Source organism: Bubalus bubalis, chromosome 5 (assembly GCF_019923935.1).
Source record: "Bubalus bubalis isolate 160015118507 breed Murrah chromosome 5, NDDB_SH_1, whole genome shotgun sequence".
Lineage (NCBI taxonomy): Eukaryota > Metazoa > Chordata > Mammalia > Artiodactyla > Bovidae > Bubalus > Bubalus bubalis.
In genome coordinates, this window is record NC_059161.1 from 87,780,213 (window position 1) to 87,804,560 (window position 24,348).

A 24,348-nucleotide genomic window follows, 5' to 3' on the forward strand; every position below is an offset into this window, starting at 1 on the left:
TTCTGTGTGTGTGTGGTGAAAACACTTAAGATCAAATCTCTCAACAGATTTCAGGTCGCGACAGAGTATTAACTATAGCCATCATGCGGGACATTAGATCTCCACAATGTATATCCAAACAGAACCTTTGTGCCCTTCGATCAATATCTCCTGACTTCTCTCCACCCGCCACCTCAAGCCCTGGCGGCCACCATTCTACTTTCTGCTTTTAAGAGTTCAACTCTTTTAGATTCCACATATAGATGAGATCATGCCTTATTTACTTTTCTGTGTCTGACTTATTTCACTTAGCATAATGTCCTCCAGGTTTATCCATGTTGCCCCAAATGCTGTTGCAGGATTTCTTTCTTTTTTAAGGCTGAATACTATTTCATTGTATACACAAACACATATTTTCAGTTAGTGGATTATATAGTAGTTAGAAATTGATTAATGAAATCATACTTTTAAATGTTCATTTACTTGTTCAAAGATCATTAATTAGAAGCTTCCTCTGTACTGGAGAAATAACACATGTTTCATCCCACTATTATAATCTTTCTTTTTTGCCCTCACTGTTATGACCTTCAGAACACTTTTCTTCCCTCATAGCTCAGTTGGTAAAGAATCCACCTGCAAGGCAGGAGACCCCCATTTGATTCCTGGGTCAGAAAGATTCCCTGGGAAAGGGATAGGCTACCCACTCCAGTATTCCTGGGCTTCCTTGTGGGTCAGCTGGTAAAGAATCACCTACAATGTGGAAGACCTGGGTTCAATCCCTGGGTTGGGAAGATCCCCTGGAGAAGGGAAAGGCTACCCACCCCAGTATTCTGGCCTGGAGAATTCCATGGACTTTACAGTCCATGGGGTCACAAAGAGTCACACACGACTGAGTGACTTTCACTTTCAGAGCACTTTGGTTCTGTATTAATGAGAACAAACATTTAAATGAGAATTATGCAAGTACCAGTAAATCCTTGATAAGAAATTACTTTAATAATTCCATCTGTTGTTGTTCAGTCACCGAGTCATATCTGTCTGTAACTCCATGGACTGTAGCACACCAGGCTTCCTTGTCCTTCACTATCTCCTGGAGTTTGCTCAAACTTAGGTCCATTGAGTAAGTGATGCTATTTAACCATTTCATCCTCTGCCGCCCCCTTCTCCTTTTGCCTTCAGTCTTTCCCAGCATCAGGGTCTTTTCCAATGAGTTGGCTCTTTGCAGTAGATGACCCAAGTATTGGAGCTTCAGCTTTGGCATCAGTCCTTCCAGTGAATATTCAGGGTTGATTTCCTTTAGGATTGACTGGTTTGAGCTCCTTGCAGCCCAAGGTACTCTCAAGAGTCTAGAACACCACAATTTGAAAGCATCAGTTTTTTGGTGCTCAGTCTTCTTTACAGTCCAACTCTCACATCTGTGCGTGGTTATTGGAAAAATCTTAACTTTGACTATAGGGACCTTTGTCAGAAAAGTGATGTCTCTATTTTTAATATGCTATCTAGGTTTGTCAAAGCTTTCCTTCCAGGGAGCAAGCATGTTTTAATCTCATGGTTGCAGTCACCATCCACAGTGATTTTGGAGACCAAGAAATTTAAATCTGCCACTGCTTCCACTTTTTGGACCAGATACCATGATTTAGTTTTTGTAATATTGTTTTAAGCCAGTTTTTCACTAATTAATTTAATTAACCCAAATTAATTTCTTGATCAGTTTTCTATAGTACACTTACTATATTTCTAATTTTTTCATGTGAATAAAACATTGAAGTTGAAAAAAGTTTACAAGAATCTCACATGAATATTGTCTTAAGGGAAAAGAAGCTTAAGGTTTTAGAGCTTCTTAGGAGTTCTGGACCATTTGGCCCAATATTTTTCAAACACTTTTGCATCCAACGAACACTTAGTGATGGTGTGCCCATGGGCAAGTCAATTGCCCTTATCTGTAAAGTGGAGATGATTCCTATTCCAGAGAGTTGCAACCCAGATTACAAATTATGATATATGTGCAAATTCCAAGTAGTATGCTTGACATACAGTAGAGACTCAAGTTTATATATATTTCAAATATACAAGTAGGTAATTGTGTTTGTATGACCAACCTCACTCCAGACTTGTGATCATTACTGTAAATTACCAGTTAGAGCAGGGAAGTAGTATGAATGTGTTATAAAGAAAATTTGTCTTCATTTCTGAATACTTGAGGTTTATTACTAACCTCCCTTCTTCCTATCTTGATACGGGGAAAGATTGAGGGTAGGAGGAGAAGGGGGCGACAGAGGATGAGTTGGTTGGATGGCATCACTGACTCTACAGACCTGAGTTTGAGCAAGCTCCGGGAGACAGTGAAGTACAGGGAAGCCTGGCGTGCTGCAGTCCATGAGGTCGCAGAGAGTCAGACACGACTGAGCAACTGCAAAACAACAAAACTTCCAACCTAAGGCTTAACATTTCCAGCCTTAATACTAGTATCTGTTAAATGGGGGTATTTTACATATATACCACATAGACTTTTGGTAGTAACATTATGCATACAGAAGTTCTTTGTAAAATAAAATGCTTTAAAAATCCAAATGACTCATTTTACTATAGAAAAGACTACAGAGAAACACTATGGCATCACTTAGGGGAGAAGCCAGAGGGTTTTTTTTTTTTTAATATTTTTCTTTTTTTACTATTTATTTTTGGCTATATGGGTCTTCGTTGCTGCCGCAGGGACTTTCTCTAGATACAGTAAGTGGGGCTGCTCTCTAGGTGCGGTGCACAGGCTTCTCCTTGTGGCTGCTTCTCCTGTCCTAAAGCTCAGGCTCTGCAGTGCAGGCTCAGTGGTCTTGGCACATGGGCTTAGCTGTGAGAGAGGCAATTCCTAGGCAGGTTGATAGGAAGTCCGGGGTCCGCGAGGAGGAGAGGGGGGTCTGGGACTCACGAAAAGGAGATAGGGGTCTGCAAATCTCAAGGAGGAGGGGGACAAACGCCTTTTGTTTCTCTACATTCCTTAGTCACCTAAAACATTTTCTTTTTCTTTAAGCATGGAACTGATGATTACACAACAAACTACTCAGTTTAAACTCTGCTCTAAGGATTCAGTTCGGTTCAGTTCAGTCGCTCAGTCCTGTCCAACTTTGCGACCCCATGGACTGCAGCACGCCAGGCCTCCCTGTCCTTCACCAGCTCCCAGAGCTTACTCAAACACATGTCCATGTACTCAAACTCATATGCTGCTGCTGCTGCTGCTAAGTCGCTTCAGTGGTGTCTGACTCTGTGCGACCCCATAGACGGCAGCCCGCCAGGCTCCACCATCCCTGGGATTCTCCAGGAAAGAACACTGGAGTGGGTTGCCATTTCCTTCTCCAATGCATGAAAGTGAAAAGTGAAAGTGAAGTCGCTCAGTCGTGTCTGACCCTTAGTGACCCCATGGACTGCAGCCTACCAGGCTCCTCCATCCATGGGATTTTAAGGATTATATAACAACAATGTATCCTGCTTGAGGACAGTTTCTCCTTCTTGAAAACCTTTTGACTAATCCTGATATCTTAGAATGTATATTATGGGAGTGGGTCTGGTAAGATCTTTCTATTGTTAAATTCTAATCCTGTTATCTTAAAATGTAAATTGCGGGAGTGGGTCTGGTAAAATTTTTACAACCTTGAGACATTCATTTGATGTATTGTAATGACTAATTAAGAAAGTGTATAACTCTCTTGCTAACACTAGAGAGGGGGGTGCTCTCCATCCCCCTCTGATGTCTATGTCAGAAGCTTTGTCAGTCCCTTTTCTTACTTTAACAAAACTCTGGTACACAAAAGCTCTTGAGTGATCAAGCCCGGTCCCTGGTCCCGAAGCTAAATCTTCTTCTTTGGAGACCATGAATCCCACGCTGTTCACCGTAAGCTATCAATTGTCCCGCAGCATGTAGAATCCTCCTGGACCAGAGATCGAACCCATTCCCCAGAATTGGTAGGCAGATTCTCAACCATTGAGCCATCAAGGGAAGTTCCAGAGTGATTTTAGTTCAATTTTTTATAGATATACATTATAGAGTATCTACAGTATGCCAGTCACTGCTAAGAACTTTATAGACACATTCACTGATTCACTAAATTCTCACAACAAACAGGATTTAGCATTCCTCCCACTTTCACATGAAGACACTGAGGCTCAGAAGAAGTTAAACATCTTAGCCAAGGCTACTTGGCAGTGGGTAGGACCAAAGCACAGTTCCAGGTCTCTTTGGCTCCAAGGCCCGTGCTCTCTGTACCACCTGGCACTGCTACAGCAGTGGGAAGTAACAGATGTTGCCCAAATTAAAATTGCATGGAGTTGTGACTGGTGTGAGCTGTGCAAAGTGGGTGGGAGAGATGTTGGGGCTAGGCAGAAGTGAGTACTCTCTGGAGAAACCAGGACAAACTGTCAAAGGATAGGCTTATGGAAAAAAAAAAATCTGTTGCTCTTAAAATGTTAAAACACTTTGTTTGGGTAGAATCTTCATTTCCCTGTAATGATAAGCAGTCAGAGACTCAGTGGAATACGTTTAGTGAGGCAATTGAGAATGCTGTTCAAAGTTACAGTGTGCTTCAAGGTCTCAGGAAGATCGCCCTGAGTAGAGAGTGGCCTTTAAAAGGGTCTAATTTAAATGTGACCCTTCAGTCCATTAGTATCTATTTTGTGAGCATTTTAAAATTACTTGTAAAAACATCACACAACTATTTAAATGAAACATGGAGGAGATTTTCAACCCTCTTGGCTAATATGGTCCTAGAATCAGTTTAGTTCAGTTCAGTCACTCAGTCGTGTCTGACTCTTTGTGACCCCATGGACTGCAGCACACCAGGCTTCCCCCTGTCCATCACCAGCTCCCGGAGTTTACCCAAACTCATGTCCATTGAGTCGCTGATGCCATCCAGCCATCTCATCCTCTGTTGTCCCCTTCTCCTCCTGCCCCCAATCCCTCCCAGCATCAGGGCCTTTTCAAAAGAGTCAGCTCTTCGCATCAGGTGGCCAAAGTATTGGAGTTTCAGCTTTAGCATCAGTCCTTCCAATGAATATTCAGGACTGATCTCCTTTAGGATGGACTGGTTGGATCTCCTTGCAGTCCAAGGAACTCTCAAGAGTCTTCTCCAGCACCACAGTTCAAAAGCATCAATTCTTCAGTGGTCAGCTTTCTTTATAGTTCAACTCTCACATCCATACATGAATACTGGAAAAACCATAGCTTTGCTAATAAAAGATGTTTTATTAGAAATAGCACTCTTTCTTTTTTAACTGTGAATAAAGCTACTTACCGGATTCTCTTAGTAAAGAACCTGCCTACCAATGCAGGAGAAGTGGGTTCAGTCTCTGGATTGGGAAGATCCCCTGGAGAAGGGAACAGCAATTCAGTCCTGTATCCTTGCCTGGGAAAATCCATGGACAGAGGAACCTGGAGGGCTACAGTCCATGGAGTTGCAAAAGAGTCTCACACACAACTTAGTGACTAAACAATAACAACAAAAAAGCCACTAAAGCAACTTCATTATCTTAAGTTAAATTTAAAAGAGCAGAGAAACTACTCAGTTCCACCTATACTACCTGGCTATACAGTTCTTCTTAAAAATATCATAAAGTGGAAACTTTAAGAAGGAAAGAAAACGATCCGGATTCTCTAGTAAAATCTTTGTTGAATCTCCAAGCAAACTTTACAGGAAGCAATTTCCTTTTATACTGTAAATATCAATTCAGCCTTTTTGTGGTTTTATTGCTCACAAGCAATAATGCATTCTTGATGCAATTATTTTAAGGGATATCAAGATTATATAGAAAAAATAACCTAAACATAAAACATTGTTAGAAATTTTGATGACCAGTCTTCTGTACACATGTACCTTCTCTGTCTCTCTTATGCATGTGCCCACACACATGAACGCACACACACATACAGATATATACATAATCTATATAAATGGAATCATACACATGTAATGTACATTTTATTAATCTTCTTTGCAAGTTTCCATGGATATCTTTTCAAGTTTTTATTATCATGCTAAAGGTCTGCTTCAGTGTAGTACAGTTTAGTCACTCAGTCATGTCTGACTTTGTGAGCCCATGGACTACAGCATGACAGGCCTCCCTGTCCATCACCAACTCCTGGAGCTTGCTCAAACTCATGTCCATCAAGTCAGCGATGCCATTCAGCCATCTCATTCTCTGTCGTCCCCTTCACCTCCTGCCTTTAGTCTTTCCCAGCATCAGGGTCTTTTCCAGCGAGTCAGTTCTTTGTATCAGGTGGCCAAAGCATTGGAGCTTCAACTTCAGCATGAGTCCTTCCAATGAATATTCAGAAATGATTTCTTTTATGACTGACTGGTTGGATCTCCTTGCAGTCCAAGGGACTCTCAAGAGTCTTCTCCAACACCACAGTTCAAAAGCATCAATTCTTTGGTGCTCAGCTTTCTTTATAGTCCAACTCTCACATCCATACATGACTACTAGAAAAACCGTAGCTTTGACTAGATGGACCTTGTTGGCAAAGTAATGTCTCTGCTTTTTAATATGATGCCTAATTTGGTCATAAGTTTTCTTCCAAGGAGCAAGCATCTTTTAATTTCATGGCTGCAATCACCATCTGTAGTGATTTGGGAGCCCCCCAAAACTAAAGTCTCTCACTGTTTCCATTGTTTCCCCATTTATTTGCCATGAAGTGATGGGACTGGATGCCATGATCTTAGTTTTCTGAATGTTGAGCTTTAAGCCAACATTTCACTCTCCTCTTTCACTTTCATCAAGAGGCTCTTTAGTTCCTCTTCGCTTTCTGCCATAAGGGTGGTGTCATCTGGATATCTGTGCTTATTGATATTTCTCCCAGCAATCTTGATTCCAGCTTCTGCTTCATCCAGCCCAGCATTTCGCATGATGTACTCTATATATAAGTTAAATAAGCAGGGTGACAATATACAGCCTTTTCCTGATTTGGCACTAGTCTGTTGTTTCATGTCCAGCTCTAACTGTTCCTTCTTGACCTACATACAGATTTCTCGGGATGCAGGTCAGGTGGTCTGGTAGTCCCATATCTTGAAGAATTTTCCAGTCTGTTGTGATCTACACCATCAAAAGCTTTGGTGTAATCAATAAAGCAGAAGTAGATGTTTTTCAGGAATTCTCTTGCTTTTTTGATGATCCAGTGGATGTTGGCAATTTGATCTCTGGTTCCTCTGCCTTTTCTAAATCCAGCTTGAACATCTGGAAGTTCACAGTTCACCTACTGTTGAAGCCTGGATTGGAGAATTTTGGGCATTACTTTGCTAACGTGTGAGATGAGTGCAATTGTGTGATAGTCTGAACATTCTTTGGCATTGCCTTTTTTGGGGATTGGAATGAAAACTAACCTTTTCCAGTCCTGTGGCCATGCAGCACTTTAACAGCATCATCTTTTAATATCTGAAAGAACTCAACTTGAATTCCATCATCTCCACTAGCTTTGTTCATGGTGATGCTTCCTAAGGCCCATTTTTCCTAAGGCTGCTTCTCTTAGGTCCATACCATTTCTGTCCTTTATTGTGATCATCTTTGCATGAAATGTTCACTTAATATCTCTAATTTTCTTGAAGAGATCTCTAGTCTTTCCCATTCTATTTTTTTCCTCTATTTGTTTGCAGTGATCACTGAGGAAGGCTTTCTTATCTCTTCTGGCTATTCTTTGGAACTCTGCATTCAGATGGGTATATCTTTCCTTTTCTCCTTTGCCTTTCACGTCTTTTCTTTTCTCAGCTATTTGGAAGGCCTCCTCAACCATTTTGCCTTTTTGCATTTCTTTTTCTGGGGGATGGTCTTGATCCCTGCCTCCTGTACAATGTCATGAACCTCTGTCCATAGTTCTTCAGGTACTCTGTCTATCAGAACTAATCCCTTGAATCTATTTGTCACTTCCACTGTATAATTGTAAGGGATTTGATTTAGATCATACCTGAATCATCTAGTAGTTTTCCCTACTTTCTTTGATTTAAGTCTTAATTTTGCAATAATGTAATGTCTGCTTAGCATTTCTTTTCCTTTTTTTGAAATTTTTTTTTAATTTTAAATGTGATTTTATTTAAATAAAATCTGGATTTTATTTATTTTTTTGGTTTTATTTTTTAAATTTAAATTTATTCATTTTAATTGGAGGCTAATTACTTTACAATATTGTATTGATTTTGCCATACATCAACATGAATCTGCCACGGGTGTACACATGTTCCCCATCCTGAACCCCTCTTCCACTTCCCTCCCCGTACCATCCCTCTGGTATAGATGAGGCTTATTAACAGTATGACTATGCTGGAATCACAGTCAGTAGTTTCTATCAACTCATAATAAGTCCCTTTCTCTCATATCTTTTAAAAGTTTGTACCCCTAAAATAAGGAATTTGAAGTAGGTGACATCCCTAAGGCTGATATTCCAAACTTCTGGACATCATGCCTCAAATTTTCCTTTCTAGATTTATGTTCCCTATCTTTGTTCACCTCCCAGAATGAGGTAGAGACACAGAGACAGAGAGACAAAGAGAAAAAGTGGGAAGGAAACTTCATTTGGGAATCAAGAGATTCCCAAGGAAAGCTTCCAAAGACACCATGACTTTGGAGACCTCATAGGACCAAGTGTGTTGGCACGATGTGGATCAAGGAATCCAGAAAGCAGGCACGAGCGCTAACGTGGGCACTGAGGCAGGACAGAGCACCCTGGCAAAACTAGCAAGCTACCTAGAAGAAAGTGGCAAGGAGGCTGGGCTCATCCTATGGAGGAAATTTGTAAGTTGGGGGAATTGTGCGAGTGGGTGGAGAGGCATAGGTGACAAAAGTTTTTAAAGATTTTAAGTGAGAGGAAGATAAAATAATGTCAGAAGAATTTCTCTTGTCCTCGTCCTCTCACCTTTCCTGAGTGGTTCAGAACAGGGGAGTTTCTGGAGCCTGCAGACCTGGTGGGATCAGCAGCAGTGGGATGGACAGGCAGCAGAGCTGCCCCACAGGGCAGCCAGTCCTTAGGGGCAAGGCTTCCAGGACCAGCCCGCCTGGATCTGGATTTTTTTTATTTTAATTATTTATTTTCAATTGAAGGATAATTGCTTCACAATATTGTGTTGGTTTCTGTAATCAGATCAGATCAGATCAGATCAGTCGCTCTGTCCTGTCCAACTCTTTGTGACCCCATGAATGACAGCACGCCAGGCCTCCCTGTCCATCACCAACTCCCGGAGTTCACTCAGACTCACATCCATCAAGTCAGTGATGCCATCCAGCCATCTCATCCTCTGTCGTCCCCTTCTCCTCCTGCCCCCAATTCCTCCCAGCATCAGAGTCTTTTCCAATGAGTCACCTCTCCGCATGAGGTGGCCAAAGTACTGGAGTTTCAGCTTTAACATCATTCCTTCCAAAGAAATCCTAGGGCTGATCTCCTTCAGAATGGACTGGTCGGATCTCCTTGCAGTCCAAGGGACTCTCAAGAGTCTTCTCCAACACCACAGTTCAAAAGCATCAATTCTTCGGCGCTCAGCCTTCTTCACAGTCCAACTCTCACATCCATACATGACCACAGGAAAAACCATAGCCTTGACTAGACGGACCTTTGTTGGCAAAGTACTGTCTCTGCTTTTGAATATGCTATCTAGGTTGGTCATAACTTTCCTTCCAAGGAGTAAGCGTCTTTTAATTTCATGGCTGCAGTCACCATCTGCAGTGATTTTGGAGCCCAGAAAAATAAAGTCTGACACCGTTTCCACTGTTTTCCCATCTATTTCCCATGAAGTGGTGGGACCGGATGCCATGATCTTCGTTTCTGAATGTTGAGCTTTAAGCCCACTTTTTCACTCTCCACTTTCACTTTCATCAAGAGGCTTTTTAGTTCCTCTTCACTTTCTGCCATAAGGGTGGTATCAAGTGAAACACACCAAAGTGACAGTGAAACTCTAAGGTGGTTTCCTGGCACCCAGGCCCACCCTCTCTGCCAAGAAACCAATGACCCACCCAACCCGGTCCCTAGTGTGTTAGCAAAACTGGTAGGCAGACTATGAAATAATCTCTTCCTGCAATAGCTCACTCATTCCCATCACAGAATCACAAAGATATTTTAGTCTAATTTGATATAAGGAAATTTGAAGTTCGGAGAAATATAAAGATTTGACCCAAGTCATGAAATTATTTGAATAATTTCATAAGCATAAGCAAACACCCAGTTTTTCTAATCCTAGCTAAGTTCTTTTTCCATTATTTCCTTCTCATTCTGTCAGGACTGAACAACAATCTACAGCCCAGTCAGACCAGACTTCTGTAGCCTTTGAAATCTGTTCTGAAAATTAACTTTTAATTGATTTATCAAGCTCATTTAATCATCACAGTGAAGTGTTGTTTATTGTTTCTCTGATATCAATGCAGTAGAATTCTCTGATGTGTCTGTGGTTTGAGTGTGTTGGAGCTCATTAAGTAGAGAATTTGTCATTGTCTTATGCCATCCAGTCGGAAAATCACCATTCGGAAATTACACTACAGGCTAGTCAAATGTCATAAACACAGTATCATTCATGTTTTCTTAGAATAACAGATCATTTTAAGTCGTGGGCTAAATGGATCCTTGTTATCCAGGACCAGTGTTAAAATTACAATTCTGCTACGTGCATATTAGATATCTCTAATATATATTTACTGATGGATGCACGCAGTCTATCTCCTTATACATAGAATTTTCTACCGATCACATCCCAAGCTGAAAATCACACCCAATGATATATGAAACTCATGACTCCAAAATCTACTTACCGGATTCTCTTAGTAAAGAACTCTGTTCTTTTTCCCGTTTTATTCGCTTCTGCACATGAGTCTGCCCCTGGGAAATGGACCAAGGAGCCTGGGGATATTCTACAATCTGGGTGGTACAACACAGGAACTGCTACCGCATGTAAGTAGCTGCATGTGACTAGTGAGCAGGCTCCTGGACAGTAAAGGTATTGCGGTGGTTCCTAAAGTCACTGAACCAGAAAACTTTGTAAGTGGGCCTCAGGCATCTCTACTTTGTGTTCTGAAGGCTTCCTGGAACTTTCCTGGTGGTTTGTTGGTTAAGAATCGGCCTAGGGTCAGATACCTGGGACAGACAATGCAGGGGACAAGGGTTCAATCCCTGGTCCTGGAAGATCCCATATGCCACGGGGCAGCTAAGCCTGGACACCACAACTACTGAGCCTGGGCCCTGCACCGAGAACCTGTGCTCTGCAACAAGAGGAGCCCCTGCAATGAGCAGCCCCACGACCACAATGAGAGAAAGCCTAGGCACAGCAATGATGACCCAGCACAGACAAAAATAAACAACTTGATATTTTCTTAATATATTTAAAGAAAAAGTTTCCCTGGGAATTCTGATGTACAAACACCTTTGGAAACTTCTCGAGAAGAAGTAGTGTACGTAGAATAGAGAAGTGTATTCCTACCTTTGATCTTTTAGTTTGGGGTGAGTAACTTAGCCAATCTGATTTTCAGCTTCTTTTTACATAGAAAGAAAATTGTCTTAGGGTCACTGTATGTATTATTTAATCAATACTTGTGATAAACTGTTAGGTCCACATTTGGTGAGTCCCAGAGTTTCTAGCACAACAGAAGATGCTGAATAAATGACTGAATGGTTTTAAACTATGCTGTGAGAAAATTCTTAACAAGATACTTGCTGGTTCATAAGCATCATCTAGTCATAATATTTATAGCTAAAATGTATTAACCAGTTACTATGTGCCAACCAATATACTGAATACTTGTATTGCTCTGTGTAGGAGATATTTTGCAGAGGTGGTATCTAAGATTAAGGGAGGTTAAATTTTTTAGCAAAGACCACATTGTTAACAATTCACTGGGGAGGGGGTCCAATCCATATCCATTTGAATCTCATATCGATGTACATAATCAGTAAACTCTACTTCAGTTTCATCATCAGCTCTTCTTCCATCGGGATCTAAATTAGACCTATAGACGAAGTAGCACTTGGGGGCTTCAACTGCTCACATCCTGTCTGGTTTGAAGCCATCATCAAAATGAAGAGACTGGATGTATTCTAGAGCAGAGAGACTTGGCAGGAACCACACATGGATTGAGAGAGAGCTGGCAGCAGGGCACAGCAAGCTCTGGAGGGGTGTCAGGCTTGGTAGCCTCCACACATCTGTGCACTTCAGCCCACAATAACTCCCAGCCCAATTCTCAGTTTTAATTAAGATATCTGAACATCCTAAAGGATATCAGTCCTGAATATTCATTGGAAAGACTGATGCTGAAGCTGAAACTCCAATGCTTTGGCCACCTGATGCAAAGAGCTGAGTCATTTGAAAAGACCCTGTTTCTGGGAAAGATTACGGGTGGGAGGGAAAGGGGACGACAGAGGCTGAGATGGTTGGATGTCATCACCGACTCAATGGACATGAGTTTAGGTAATCCCCGAGAGTTGGTGATGGACAGGGAGGCCTGGTGTGCTACAGTCCATGGGGTCGCAAAGAGTCAGACACGACTGAGCGACTAAACTGAACTGAATTCTGTGGCAGATTTTGCGAACATACTATAGTCAGGAACCAAATTTTTCCAAAGGTCTCTCAATTTTGACATCAGATTATTTTACATAATTTGGCTTTGTTCCTTTTAAAAATGTACAATTTTCCCCAACAGAATTCTCTTCTGTCAAAAGCCACTTTGCCCTACATTGTAAAGTCTCGAGCAGTTTCTCTATTTATGCTTGTAATAGCAAAGACAAGAGACTGACTCGTCTAATTTTAATTTGCCACCTATTTCTACTCTGGAAGCTGTAAAACTACCTACCTCAATCCCCTACTCCTTGTGAGGAGCAGTGGTATCACACTGGTCCAGGAGACGTAAGCAGAAGTCTAGTTGAGATGCACTCTTGCCCCTTTCAATCATCATCACACTTTAACCCTTGGGGGCTGGAAGTGCAGGAACCATCTTGAGGGAAAAGCTGTGGAATAGGAGAGCTGTTGGTTTGAACTTTCTAACCTATGGAACTAAGGCCAGCAACCCCCCTGCCATGGACATGCTTGTTTCAAGGCTGACATTGCATTTATTTTTATCCATTGTAGTAGGGTTTTCTAATATGTGCAGTTAAAAGGATCCATAACTGATATGGCCAAACTAGACAACATAGTAAAAAGCAGAGACATTACTTTGCCAACAAAGGTCCATCAATCAGAGCTATGGTTTTCCCAATAGTCATGCATGGATGTGAGAGTTGGACTATAAAGAAAGCTGAGTGCCTAAGAATTGATGCTTTTGAACTGTGGTGCTGGAGAAGACTCTTGAGAGTCCCTTGGACTGCAAGGAGATCTAGCCAGTCCATCCTAAAGGAAAGCAAGCCTGAATATTCATTGGAAGGACTAACGCTAAAGCTGAAACTCCAATACTTTGACCACCTGATGTGAAGAACTGATTCGTTAGAAAAGACCCTGATGCTGGGAAAGACTGAAGGCAGGAGGAGAAAGGGATGACAGAGGATGAGATGATTGGATGGCATCACCAACTCAATGGATATGAGTTTGAGCAAGCTCCGGGAGTTGGTGATGGACAGGGAAGCCTGGCATGCTGTAGTCCATGGGGTCACAAAGAGTTGGACATGACTGAGTGACTGAACTAATCCTAATACAGAAAAATCATTTTATTATTGCCATGTAATAAGATGTTGCGGGCTTTCCAGATGGCCCTGGTGGTAAAGAACCCACCTGTCAGTGTGGGAGACATAAGGGACATGGTTTGATACCTGGGTCAGGAAGATCCCTTGGAGCATGGAATGGCAACCCACTCCAGTATTCTTTCCTGGAAAATCCCATGGACAGAGGAGCCTGGCAGGCTACATACAGTCCATGGGATCGCAAAGAGTCGGACACAACTGAGCGACTGAACTAAACTGAACTTTTATGCCTGGCTTAAAATGAATTGGGGTATTACCCTTCTTTTTCAATGATCCACAACTATTGACCATTGGAATTATGTATATTTTAAAATTAGATCTTAGCTATAAAAGCATCTAGTCCTATTGTCTGTTAAAATTATATATCTTAGTCACATCTCTTCTTGGAAACTGATTTAAATGACATATGGAGGGTGAAGTCATTTTTGTAACATATTTTGTTGATTAATTATTTATTTCTTCTAGATCTGAAAGTTTGGGAGTTTTTGGCCAAAGAGTTCCATATATTATTTTTATATATGGTTTCCTCATTTTCAAAAATTTTCTTACTACCTTTAATACTACTTTAGATTTTAATATGTTCAATCTCTCTACTTTTGACTAAGTAAATAAAATCACTTGTTAGATTATGTTAAGTGATGAAGATTATTTATTAGAATATCATATTTAATTTGTTGCCCTAATTTAATTATATTTTACTACTCAGAGCTTTACAGATATCATTGAGCCAACTTTCAGAACTCAATAAATTACAAGAAATACAAAACTTGTTATTTGTCATATTCTAAGCATATTTTCCTATAACTTGTTATGCAATCTAACTCCCTAGGAATTGTTACTTTGTTTTGTTTCAAATGGTATGTTATCTTTGTTCATTTCTAGAGTTTCACTTCTCTTTCATGGATTCTTTGTTTTGATTTATACATTCAGTCACTTTAATTGCTTATTGAATTAATCTATGAGGCTTATTACTGATATGTCTCTTTTTGTCAAATGATCTTGGTGAAAAGAAAAAATAGCATATTTGTTAAAATACCATTTAGAAAAGCCAAATTAAGCCCAAAATTTATTCTTCAAATTTTTAATGACTTCCATTTCACAATTTTCAACTAATTGAATATCCGAGGGCTGATAACATTTCCAAACCACTTCACTAGCTAGAAGAGGAGAACTGGCCAATTTGGCTTATGTTCTTCCCATTTCCAGTTTCTAGCTCCTCACATTTTTTAATCCTCCTTGATGTTTCTATGTTGACTAGGAGTAAGTATAACATTCATTGAAAAAGATGATTTAAATGATTTTCTTAATTATTACAAGATGAAGAGATACTTTTATCTGGAGACAGTGCCAACTAAAACATCTGGAAACTTTCAGAATCTTGGCTGAAACTCCCATCTCTCTCTCTAGTGTTATACTGTACCATCTGCAGAAAGGTTTTCAAAGTTTTTAATAACCCCATTCTTCTGCCACAAATAATAAAGCTAAATATATCATTTCAGATAATGTCCTTTACAATTCACACAATCAACATAAACCATAAAAATAACTTCAAAGTTATGAATTCTATGTTTTAAGTACATTTCTAAAACAAGTGAAACAGATGGAACTTTTGAAGTATAATGAACAGAAGTAGGAAAGCATGCACATTGTGAGTTTACAGCTCTCTAAATGATCCCAATTCCATGGACAGAGGAGCCTGGTGGGCTACAGCCCATGGTGTCGCAAAGAGTTGGACATGACCAAGTGTGGGCACGTGCTCACACACACACACACACACATGAATTATTACAAAAGAATGACTGCTACTGACTATCCCTTCCCATATGAAATGGAAACTCCAAACTCAATGTCTCCCATCAGTCCCACTTCCTTTTTTTCACTGTAACACTTATTGTCATCTCATATAGAATAAATTTCCTGTCTTATTTGCTTGGGCTCTTAAAATAGCTACCTAAGTCTGCTTGCTTCCACTTTTATATGAACTTGGTTTTTAAGTTCTCAAAACTTTATTTTACCATTTCAGTATTGAAATGGCCCTTCTTGTTTTTTCTATTGAAATTTCTTCATACCACTTGGTAACTAATGTAATAATATTTGTGGTACACAGCAAGCTTAATTAATGATAAACACTGTGATTTCATTGGTTGATGCTGATTGTCTGAGGATGCTTGGGGATTGGACTACCATCATGGTGGCGTGTGTGAAATACTCACACTGCCTTCCAGTTGGCCAAAATCATGATTAGTTGCAAGGCTCCTCCAAAGATCGTTTATCAAATGCTTTATGCTTTAAGTGAAGTACCAATTCATCATTATCCTTGAGTTACGCTATGACTAATACTTCTGAGTTTAGATAAATCCTCCAAAGGTAAAGGAGGAAAAAAATGACATTAACAATGAACTGCAGTCTAGACATTTTTCTGATATTGTGCAAAATTTAGAAAAGCCGGGAATATTTTTTGATGATGTGAAAGTTAGTTTTAAAAAAAAGTAAAAACAAATTAATTGGTATGTTGTGTAAGAAAAACTAATTTATTATTTTAACCAAGAGTATGAGCGACTTCTTGATGCTAGTAACGTAAAGGCTGGATACAAGTGGCCACTCAAAAATTTTATCATTAATAATTGAAAGTGTTAGGCAATTTCCAGTGCAGGCATTCATTGCTCTGCTTTCTATCACTAGTTTTTCCAATTATAAGACTTCATATAAATGCAATCAGACAGGATTTATTCTTTTGAGTTTCACCGCTTTCAGTTAGCATAATTTTTGGTTTTGTGAAAAGTCAACATGTATCTATAAGAAATGTTATATGATGCTTGCTCTTCTCTTCCTGACTTGCTTTACTCTGTGTGACAGGTTCTTGGTCCTTATGGTTACCAAAGGGGAAAGTGGTGTGGGATGAACTGGGGGGTTGGGACATACACTGCTGCTGCTGCTAAGTCACTTCAGTTGTGTCTGACTCTGTGCCACCCCATACACGGCAGCCCACCAGGCTCCTCTGTCCCTGGGATTCTCCAGGCAAGAATACTGGAGTGGGTTGCCATTTCCTTCTCCAATACATACACTGCTGCTGCTGCTGCTGCTAAGTCACATCAGTCGTGTCCGACTCTGTGCGACCCCATAGATGGCAGCCCACCAGGCCCTTCCATCCATGGGATTTTCCAGGCAAGAGTACTGGAGTGGGTTACCATTTCCTTCTCCGAATACATACACTACTATCTATAAGTAGATAACTAAGGAGAACCTCATGTGCAGCAGAAGGACCTTTGCTTATTGCTCTGTAGTGACCTGAATGGGAAGGAAATCCAAAACAGAGGGTGGGTATATGTATACATACAGCTGATTCACTTTGTTGTACAGCAAGAAATCAACACACCTTTGTAAAAACAACCATACTCAATAAAAATTCATTTAAAACCAATTTTTAAAGTTAAAAAATAACTGAATGTGCTAAGCATTTACTGTTTCTCTCAGGGTGGCACACATGTTCTGTTTAAAATTCAGTTTCAGATAAAGAATACGTACACTCTTCAATGAGGAAAATTTCTTTTAAAGAACATAAATCAGTTTCACATCATAAAGCAGTGAAAAAAAAACACCTGGGGAAAATTCTTAGCCACAGTGAGCCTACAAGCCCTCTTGGAGATGGTCTCCAAAGCACCTTCTTTCAGACAGTTTTGTTTGTCTGAAAGCTTCTAGGAAACTTTCCCTTGCCTGTTTTTGGTGTCTTAACAAAGGATCTCACAGCCATATCCTAATTTTGATCTTTAACTGGTGCTCGTTTCATAAATTCAGAATTTTTCAACATCTGGAGAAGGTGGGAATGAGATGCAGTTACATTTCTGAATCCAGCAAGTCCTGGATCCTTCACATGTAACTTTTTTTCCACCCCTTTAACTCTTCAGTCTCCTTTCACATTCATTATGGCAGTGAGAGAAAGTCAGGTGATACTTTTGTCTTCCTGGAAACCTCCAGGACTACACCACAGAGTTTATCAGATATGTGTCTTATTTTCCACATTGCTGTATGTGACAGTGTTGCCAAACTCTCTATACTAAGTAGCAAGGGTCCCCTTTCCTCCCACTATCAACAAATATTACTCACTTTCCTTCAAGCTTTCACTGATGGCCCTTCTCAAAACTGTTGACTTCACTGATAACTCTTTTTTGAGGCCCTCTGTGAAGAAAGCTGAGAGCTGAAGAATTGATGCTTTTGAACTGTGGTGTTGGAGAAGACTCTTGAGAGTCCCTTGGACTGCAAGGAGATCCAACCAGTCCATTCTAAAGGAGATCAGTCCTGGGTGTTCATTGGAAGGACTGATGCTAAAGCTGAAACTCCAGTGCTTTGGCCACCTCATGCTTAGAGTTGACTCATTGGAAAAGACTCTAATGCTGGGAGGAATTGGGGGCAAGAGAAGAAGGGGACGACAGAGGATGAGATGGCTGGATGGCATCACCGACTCAATGGACATGAGTTTGAGTGAACTCCAGGAGTTGGTGATGGACAGGGAGGCCTGGTTTGCCGCAATGCATGGGATCGCAAAGAGTCGGACACAACTGAGTGACTGAACTGAACTGACCCTCACTCACTGCATAATTCCAAAGTTAATGATCATTATTTTAGACTTTTATGATAGCAGCACACAACTTCTGGTGCCCAAATATCTTCTAGTTACTCTTTTGCTGCATAACAACCCCAAACTTAGTGAAGTAAAACAACCATCATATTATTATGGTCCTTAATGCTGTGGGTCAGGGTTCAGAAATGTTACTGTCAGAATAGGTTGTTTCTACTCTACATGTCTGGGGCATCAGATAGTAAGGCTCAGTGACCAGGGTTGACTCCACAAGTGAGATCTGGAGTCACCTGATGACTGTTTACTCGTGTGGGTGGTGGATTTTGCTGCTTATCAGCTGGGACCTCACACCTACATTGTTGTTGCTGTTCCATCATCCAGTCGTGTCTGACTCTTTGCGACCCCCTGGACTGCAATGCCAGGCCTCCCTGTCTCTCACCATCTCCCGAAGTTTGCCCAAGTTCATGTCCATTGCATCGGTGATGCCATCCAGCCATCTCATCCTCGGTCACCCTCTTCTCCTTCTGCCTTCAATTTTTCCCAGCATCAGGGTCTTTTCCAATGAGTCACACATTTGCATCAGAGGACCAAAATACTGGAGCTTCAGCTCAGCATCAGTCCCTCCAATGAGTATTCAGGGTTGATTTACCTTGACTGGTTTGATCCCCTTGCTGTCCAAGGGACTTCCAGGAATCTTCTCCAGCACCACAGTTTGAAGGTATCGATTCTTTGGTGCTCTGCCTTCTTTACAGTCCAGCTCTCACAACCATACGTGACCACTGGGAAGACCATAGCCTTACCTGTACTTACATACAAACACCTAAAATGATCACTCTGTATGGCTGATCAGGCTTTGGTATGCATAGTGACTGGGTTCCAGGAGGAAAAGTCCCAAGAGAATAAGGAGGAAGTTCTATCACTTTTGCAGGTAGTGTAGTGGTAAAGAACCTGCCTGTCAGTGCAGGAGAGGTAAGAGATGCAGGTTCGATCCCTGGGCAGGGAAGATCCCCTAGAGGAAGGCATAGCAACCCACTCCAGTATTCTTGCCTGGAGAATCCCTTGGACAGAAGAGCCTGGCAGGCTACAGTCCATAGGATCGCAAAGAATTGGACATGACTAAAGTGACTTAGTATGCACTCATATGTCACCTTTTCTGACCTAACTTCAGAGGTTACATAGCATCACTCAGCTGTCTCAAGCCCAGGCAGTTTGAAAGGAGAGACCATAAACCTCACCTGCCTATGGAAGGAACGCCATTGTAGGAAGAGCATGTATGATGGGAAGACTTTTGTGGCTGATTTTGCAAAATATAGTCAGCAACAATAGTATTTCCAAACTACATACACCATAATTTCAAGAGTTGAATCAGAGGAATATAGCAGAGATGGTGTACATAAATTATAAATTTTGAGAAGAGTTTACAAGAGACTATTTGCAAATGTGGAATTAAGCTGTACTAAAATTGCAAGGGATAATGTAGTACCCCAGGCACACCACTGCTACCACTCTTAAGTTGGAAACAGTGAACCCAGTTTTGAATTATGCTATATGCATTATTTCACAAGTTGCTCCTTTTTTTCCCCAACAGTATATTTGCAAGATTCATTCATTTTCTTGAACTTCGGTCATCTATTTTCATAACTGTATAGAATTCTCTTTTATGAATATACTGCAACGTATCCATTCTCCTGTTGATGGCCTTTCTTTGCTTTTTTCTAGTTCTGGCCATTGTGAACAAGGCTGGTGCACACGTGCCCATTTTCTTGTGTATCTGAGTCAATTTGCAAAACCACCAATGGTGACTAAGAGTAACTTTTGGTTGATATCCTGGATAACATTTAGTATTCTTAAACTCTTCTATTTTTGTTTACCATTCTGCTGTAGTGGTATTGTTAAATTTTTCTTTTCTGAGTACTGATACCATCGTGGGTTTGTTTTTCTTTTTTTTTTTAATGTTTAGTGACCATTTGCATTTCCTACTTATAGAAGGAAATCATAACTCAAGTCTTCTGCTTAATATGCTGTTGAGTTTCCTGTCTTATTGTTTTTACAGATATTTTAAAGTACTCTCAGACAAACCTTTTGCCAGGTATATATATTGCACATATCTTTTGTCTCACTTCACTTACGATGACAGTCTTTCATCATATTGCTTTTTTCCCTTTTTGTTTCACTTAAGCAAGTTTTCCATAATACTAGGTGGTGATATCTTCTCATGTAATCTTCTGAAAGCATTGTAGTTTTTTCCATTTTTATTTAGGTCAAAGGAGAGCAGTCCTGAGTATTCATTGGAAGGAATGATGCTAAAGCTGAAACTCCAGTACTTTGGCCCACCTCATGCAGAGTTGACTCATTGGAAAAGACTCTGATGCTGGGAGGGATTGGGGGCAGGAGGAGAAGGGGATGACAGAGAATGAGATGGCTGGATGGCATCACTGACTGGATGGACGTGAGTCTGAGTGAACTCCAGGAGTTGGTGATGGACAGGGAGGCCTGGCGTGCTGTGATTCATGGGGTCGCAAAGAGTCAGACACGACTGAGCGACTGAACTGAACTGAACCGACAAACTCTCTGAGGCAAATGCCTTTGTTTCATGTGTGGGAAGCATCCACTTTTATTTATTTACCTACAAATACTCAATTGTCTAAAGCATTTATTGAAAAAGATGCCTTTTCCCCATCGCTCTGCATTTCAATAAGGGAAGAGGCATCTCACATTTGCTGTAGCAAACGATATGCTTGGTTTTATTCTCCACATTTTACTCTGTATTGACTACATAAGTTTTCCTTTTTATTCATTAAAAAGTTTATTTTGGTTTTGTTAAATATTTACTCAATATTTCTCCCTTTTATTATGAAAGATTGGTGTTTTTCCAAACCACTCTGTCTACCCTCCATTTCCTCAACCTCAAATCTATATATCCATCTATAAGTCTATACACTTAATATTATATGATACCAACTCTTTTCCGTATCTGTAATTCCCTGTTTCACTTGCTTTATTTCACACTGTGTTAAGAAAAAGATTTTAGTGTGTTTTGCTTCCCTAGCTATGGCTTACTCCAGGATAAGAAATTTAGAAAGTTTCAAGATTTCTCTCCTGTCACCTACTTCCTGAACACCTTCAGATAAATTAGAGATTTTAAACAAAGACAGTTATCAAATTTTCCCTTGCTTGCAGTATAACTATAATAAAGAGTCCCTGTTTAGAATTTTTATTCTACATTTATAGCCTATCACTATCCATTTACAGACACATGCATAGAGGTTAAAAATAAGAGACAGATTGAGTCATTTCTAACCACTTCACTTTCTCCCATCTTGATTTTCTGGGAGTTCCCTGGAGGTCCAGTGGGTAAGGCTTGGTGCTCCCAGTGCAGAAGGCATGGGTTCAATCCCTGGTGGAGGAACTAAGATCCCACATGCTACACAGTGTGGCCACAGAAAAAAAACAAAAACAAACCTAAAACAAAATAAAGATTGATTCTCTGATTTGTTTTATTTCTTGGCTTGTTAGAATCCTTACAGGAATATTTTTATCAAATAGATATCTTCTCTAAATATTTCCATATCTATAAAATTATTTTCATTTTTCCTGACAGATAAATGATCTACTGATTGGTTATAACAATCTAGTGTAGTAGCTCTTTTCTCTGTCATCTGTAGATAATATTCTTCATCTTCTAGATCTACTGTTTCAGATGAAATATCTGATAACACTCTAATTTTTTTATAAGTAACTTGTTTTTCTGCAGAAAAATTTAACATTTTGTGTAAGACCAGAAACTATAGGAAACTATAGTTTCCTAGAGGAAAACACAGGCAAAACACTCTCTGACATAAAATACAGCAAAATTCTCTATGACCCACTTCCTAGAGTAATGGGAAAAAAAGCAAAAATAAACAAATGGGACCTAATTAACTTAAAAGCTTTTGCACAACAAAGGAAACGATAAACAAGGTGAAAAGGCAGCCTTCAGAATTGGAGAAAAATAATAGCAAATGAAACAACTGACAAAGAATCTCCAAAATATACAAGCAGCTCATGCAGCTCAATACCAGAAAAATAAATGACCCAATCAAAAAATGGGCCAAAGAACTAAACAGACATTTCTCCAAAGAAGACATACAGATGGCTAACAAACACATGAAAAGATGCTCAACATCACTCATTATTAGAGAAATGCAAATCAAAACCACAATGAGGTACCATTTAACGCCAGTCAGAATGGCTGCTATCAAAAAGTCTACAAACAATAAATGCTGGAGAGGGTGTGCAGAAAAAGGAACCCTCTTACACTGTTGGTGGGAATGCAAACTAGTACAGCCACTATGGAGAACAGTGTGGAGATTCCTTAAAAACCTGGAAATAGAACTGCCTTATGACCCAGCAATCCCACTCCTGGGCACACACACCGAGGAAACCAGAATTGAAAGAGATGCATGTACCCCAATGTTCATCGCAGCACTGTTTACAATAGCCAGGACATGGAAGCAAGCTAGATGTCCATCAGCAGATGAATGGATAAGAAAGCTGTGGTACATATACACAATGGACTATTAAAAAGAATGCATTTGAGCCAGTTCTAATGAGGTGGATGAAACTAGAGCCTATTATACAGAGTGAAGTAAATCAGAAAAAAAAAAAAAAAAAACCCACCAATACAGTAAATTAACGCATATATATATGGAATTTAGAAAGATGGCAACAATGACCCTATATGCAAGACAGCAAAAGAAACACAGATGTAAGGAACAGGCTTTTGGACTCTGTGGGAGAAGGCAAGGGGGGGATGATTTGAGGGAATAGTACTGAAACATGTATATTACCGTATATGAAATAGATCACCAGTCCAAGTTTGATGCATGAGACAGGGCACTCAAAGCCGGTGCACTGGGACAACCCAGAGGGATGGGATAAGGAGGGAGGTGGGAGGGGGGGTTCGGGATGGGGGACACATGTACATCCATGGTTGATTCACGTCAATGTATTGCAAAAACCACCACAATATTGTAGAGTAATTAGCTTCCAATTAAAATAAATAATTTTTTTAATTAAAAAAAAATCTTCCCCAGCCCCCCTCAAAAAAAGTAACACTTTAATCTTTATATTAATATTTTAAAAAACCTTTACCTTTAGAATGTAGGTGTTTTACCAGGATATTTGTGTGTGCATACCTTTGTCCTACCAATCTTGCCTGGAATATGATGGGGACTTTAAATAAGATGATTTAAATGTTCTTAAATTCAATGAGATTTTCTTCTATCATTTAACCATTTCCTCTCTTATTTCAGCTCCTTTACCTTCTAAAGGGCTTCCCTGGTAGCTCAGCTGGTAAAGAATCCACCTGCAATAGAGGAGAGCCCAGTTCGATCCCTGGGTCAGGAAGATCCCCTGGAGAAGGAATTGGCTACCCACTCCAGAATTCTTGGGCTTCCCTGGTGGCTCAGATAGTAAAGAATTCACTTGCAATGTGGGAGACCTGGGTTCAATCCCTGGATTGGGACGATTCCCTGGAGAAAGGAAAGGCTACCCACTCCAGTATTCTCGCCTGAGAATTCCGTGGACAGAGAAAACTGGCAGTCCACAGGGTCGCAGAGAGTCAGACACAACTGAGTGACTTTCACTTTACCTTCTAAAAGTCCCATTGTGAAAGTTAAATCCTGTGGGTTTATCTTTTAAGTCCTTTTTCCCATTGCCACCATTTCCTTATATTTTATGTTTGGTCATTTCTCCTTGTTCTTCCAAAACACTAGGAACTGTTTCAAAGGTGTCTACATTCTCTTTTTTAATTCCTCTTTGGACAGATTTTAAAATTTGAAAATTATTTATATTTTTTCACCTCACACATTTAGCTACATTTTTTTGGTGCAAACATTTAAATTTTTACTCTTAGCAAATTCCAACTTATTTGCCTGTTTTCTCTTATTTTGTGAATTTTGTGAATCTAAAAGCCTTCCTTTATTTTGTATTTATACTTTCTTTTTTCATTCCATGCTGTGTTTCTGATGGTATAACATTTTCAGCAATTTTGGGGGAGACCATGTATATTTCAAGAATTCACTCCATTAAACAAGAAATGCTTCTACAGGTCTTTTTCCTGTAACCTCATCTCTAT